Source organism: Pristiophorus japonicus, chromosome 23 (assembly GCF_044704955.1).
Source record: "Pristiophorus japonicus isolate sPriJap1 chromosome 23, sPriJap1.hap1, whole genome shotgun sequence".
NCBI classification, from domain to species: domain Eukaryota; kingdom Metazoa; phylum Chordata; class Chondrichthyes; family Pristiophoridae; genus Pristiophorus; species Pristiophorus japonicus.
Genome location: NC_091999.1, coordinates 50,631,437 through 50,636,033, shown reverse-complemented (window position 1 = coordinate 50,636,033; position 4,597 = coordinate 50,631,437). Strand labels below are relative to the sequence as shown.

Below are 4,597 nucleotides of genomic sequence, written 5' to 3'. Positions count from 1 at the left end.
CCAATGATACCGGATTTTCATCTGTTGAATCTGCAATTTTCTGTAACTCTGTGACACTCTGAGCCGATCATGAAATGAAATTGTGAAATGTATCTGTTTATCTCAGCCTCTGCCTTTCTCTCTTCAGAGAGCTGTGTATGTGTTTGTGTGCTTGATCCTTTGTCTCCCTCAGTCTGCCTCTCTCTGACTCACTCTGTCGGTGAATGGTTCTCTGTTTGTCTCTGTCTCTCAATCTGTCTCTTTCTCACGGTGTCCAGTTCTGTTCCAATGGGATTCTCTCAGACTCTCTGTCTGACTGTCTCTCTCTTTCCCATCATCCCTGCCCGTGTCTTTGCCTGTCTCATTTTGTACTTGTCTCTAATCTGACGAGTCTCTAATCTGATGACTATGTTTCCATGTTTTTGAAACATAGAAACATGGAAAATAACTGCAGGAGTAGGACATTAGGCCCTTCGAGCCTGCGCCGCCATTCAATATGATCATGGCTGATCATTCCTTCAGTTACCCTTTCCTGTTTTTCTCTCCATACCACTTCATCCACTTAACCGGAAGGACCATATCTAACTCCCTCTTGAATATATCCAATGAACTGGCTTCAACAACTCTCTGTGGTAGGAAATTCCACAGGTCAACAACTCTCTGAGTGAAGAAGTTTCTCCTCATCTCACTGCTAAATGTCCTACCCCTTATCCTAAGTGTATGTCCCCTGGTTCTGGCTTCCCCAACATCGAGAACATTCTTCCCGAATCTAACCTGTGCAGTCCCGTCAGAATCTTATGTGATTCTATGAGATCCCCTCTCATCATTCTAAACGCCAGTGATAAAAGGCCTAGTTGATCCAATCTCTCCTCATATGACAGTCCTGCCATCACTGGAATCACTCTGGTGAACCTTCGCTGAACACCCTCAACAGCAAGAACGTCCTTCCTCACACTAAGGCCTTGCACAACTACAGTAAGATCTCCTAGCTCCTATATTCAAATCCCCTCGCTACGAAGGCCAACACACCATTTGCCTTCTTTATCGCCTGCTGTACCTGCATGCCCACTTTCAGTGACTGATGAACCATAACACCAAGGTCTCATTGCACCTCACCTTTTTCTAGTCTTCCGCCATTCAGATAATATTCTGCCTTCGTGTTTTTGCCCCCAAAATGGATAACCTCACATTTATCCACATTATACTGCATCTGCCATGTATTTGCCCACTCACCTAACCTGTCCAATTCGCCTCTTAGCGTCCTCCTCACAGCCCGTACCGCCACCCAGCTTAGTGTCATCCGCAAACTTGGAGATATTACACTCTATTCCTTCAACCAAATTGTTCATGTATATTGTAAAGAGCTGGAGTCCCAGCACTGAGCCCTGCGGCACCCCACTAGTCACTTACTGCCAGTCTGAAAATGACCCGTTTATCCCGATTCTCTGCTTCCTGTCTGCCAACCAGTTCTCTATCCATGTCAGTACATTAATCCCAATGCCATGCACTTTGATTTTGTGCGCCAATCTCTTGTTCGGGACCTTGTCAAAAGCCTATTGAAAGTCCACATACACCACATCCACTGGTTCTCCCTTGTCCACTCTACTCGTTACATCCTCAAAAAATTCCAGAAGATTCGTCAAGCTTGATTTTACTTTCATAAATCCATGCTGACTCGGTCCGATCCTGTCACTGCTTTCCAAATGGGCTGCTATTTCATCGTTAATGATTGATTCCAACATTTTCCCCACTACCGATGTCAGGCTAACCGGTCTATAATTACCCGCTTTCTCGGTCCCTCCTTTTTTAAAAAGTGCCGTCACATTAGCTACCCTCTAGTCCATAGGAACTGATCCAGAGTTGATAGATTGTTGGAAAATTATCACCAATGCATCCACTATTTCTACGGCCACTTCCTTAAGTACTCTGGCATGCAGACTATCAGGAGCCGGGGATTTATCGGCCTTTAATCCCATCAATTTCTCCAACACAATTTCCCGCCAATAAGAATATCTTTCAGTTCCTCATTCTCACGAGACGCACAGTCCCCTAGTACATTCGGAAGGTTTTTTGTATCTTCCTTTGTAAAGACAGAACCGAATTATTGTCTGGAACTGACTTTCTCTCTATCTGTCTCCCTCTTTGTCTCTCTCTTTGTCCCTGTCTTTGTCTCTTTCATTGCATCATATTTGATTCCTTCTCTTTATGGAGCACACAAACACATCTCTGTGTATGTATGTGTTTGAGTCTTTATCTCATTCAGTCTGACCCTCCCTCTCAGTCTCAAACTTTCTGTCTCTCTTTGCCTCTATCTCGCTGTCTGTCTCTCCCTGTTTCCCTGTTTGTCTGTCTCTCAATGTGTCTGTCTCTTTCTCATGATGTCCAGTTCTGTTCCAGTGGGATTCTCTCAGTCTCTCTGTCTCACTGTCTCACTCATTCCCATCATCTCTGTCTGTCTATGTCTCTACCTGTCTGTCTTTATTTGCCTGTCTCTGTTAGTTCCGGTCACTAACCTGCTGAGTATTTCCATCATTTTCTGTTTATATCTCTGTATATCTCTCTATCTGTCGCTCACTCTTCATCTGTCTCTCTCCTTGTTACTGTCTTTATCACGGTCTTTCTCTCACTGTTTCCCTCTCTCTCTTTATATCTGTATGTGTGTGTGTTTGTGTCTTTTTCTCACTCAGTCTACCTCTCCTTCTCAGTCTCACACTTTCTGTCTCACGTTGTCTCTATCTCGCTGTCTGTCTCTCCCTGTTTGTCGGTTTGTCTCTGTCTCTCAATGTGCCTGTCTACTTCTCATGGTGTCCATTTCTGTTCTCAGCTTGATTCCTGCACTGACAGAATCCACACCCGTCTGCTCCTCATTCGTGTCTTAGTTAATAACCCTCTCTGTCACACGCGAGGTAGGCGTTCAATTCCCCAACGAGGATGAAGCTTTTTTAAAATGTTGAATATTACTTCTGTATGTCCTGAAACTTCATTAAATGACTTGGGGAAAATAATACGGATGTGAACTTTGGTATAGGCTTTGCTTCAGTGGCAGCATTCTCGACTGAATAAGGAGGTTGTGTGTGTAAGTCCCACTACTGAGACTTAAGCATATAATCTTGGCTGACACTCAAGTGCAGTACTTGGGGAATTTTGCAATGTTGAAGCTGTTGACTTTCAGATGAAATGTTAAAGTGAAGTTCCGTCTGCACCATCGGTTGGATGTCAAAGTTCCCAGTGCATTACTCGAAAAAGAACAGGAGAGTTGCCCCTTTGTCAATATTACTATAAATATTCGAAAATGCTCATTAAAAACCTGTGTTTGTGAGACTGGAGCTGCAGCCCAGATTCTCACAGAGACAAAATCCGAATATCGACAAAATCCGAACATTGACAAAACCAGGATGGCCGAGTTGTTAAGGCGTTGGACGGAAAATCCAATGGGTTTATACCTGCGTGGGTTCGAACCCCACTCGTAGTACATCTTTAAATTCAAACCGATTTCCTCCCATCCTGCTCAGTTATATCCAAATCTATTCTGTTGAATCTGTATTTGTCGTTAACATTGTAACATTCAAAGAAATGGGATTGTGCAATGTATCTCTGCCTCTCACTCTCTGTCTTTAGAGTGCTCTTTATGTGTTTGAGTCTGACTCCCTGTGTCTGAGGAATTAGAAGCTGAGTTCAGGGAGCTGGGAGGTAAATTAACAAATCGGACCTCAAAGGTAGCAATCTCAGGGATAGCTACCACTTTTCAGAGTAGGAATCGCAGGATAGTTCAGATGAATGTGTGTTGCAGAAGGGAGGGATTCAATTTCTTGGGACATTGGAACCGTTCTGGGGGAGCTGGGACCTGTGCAAACCGGACGGTCTGCACCTCAGCAGAACCAATGTCCACGAGGGAGAGTTTGCTCGTGTTGTTGGGGAGTGGTTAAACTGATATGGCAGCGGGATGGGAACCTTTGGGGTAAAAAAATTAAGGGTGGAGGGCAGAGAAACCGAAAGCAAAAATCAAAAAGGGCCACATTGCAGCAAAATTCTAAAGGGACAAGGTCTGCTAAGATAAAAAGCCTGAAGGCACTGTGCCTCAATGCGAGGAGTATTAGTAATAAGTTGTACAAATTAACTGCACAGGCAGCAATTAATGAATATGATGTAATTGGCATCACGGAGAAATGGCTCCAGGGTGACGAAGGCTAGGAACGCAACATCCAGGGGTATTCACCATTCAGAAAGGATAGACACAAAGGAAAAGGAGGTGGGGTGGCATTGCTGGTTGAAGAGGAAATTTACACAAGAGTCAGGAAGCACATTCGCGTGGCTTCTGTGTGGGTGGATCTGTGGAATATCAAAGGGACAAAAACGCTAGTGGGAGTTGTGTACCACCAAACAATCGTAGTGAGTTTGCTGACAGCATCCAACAAGAAAGTAGGGATGTGTGCAATAAAGGTACATCAGTTATCATGGGCGACTTTAATCTACATATCGATTGGGCTAACCAAACTGGTAGCAATACGGTGGAGGAGGCTTTGCTGGAGTGTATTAGTGATGGTTTTCTCGACCAATATGTCGAGGGACCATATAGAGGGCTGGCCATCCTCGACTGCTTGATGTGTAATGAGAAAGG

The 4,597-nt window shown here is 44.3% G+C and overlaps 1 non-coding gene across 1 annotated transcript; it reads left to right on the top strand.

Annotated features, from left to right (window-relative positions):
* The first annotated feature begins 3,368 nt into the window (after positions 1-3,368).
* On the top strand, positions 3,369-3,451 carry trnaf-gaa (transfer RNA phenylalanine (anticodon GAA)). Its single transcript has one exon. It is a non-coding gene; the product is annotated as a tRNA-Phe (tRNA).
* Positions 3,452-4,597: the final 1,146 nt, after the last annotated feature.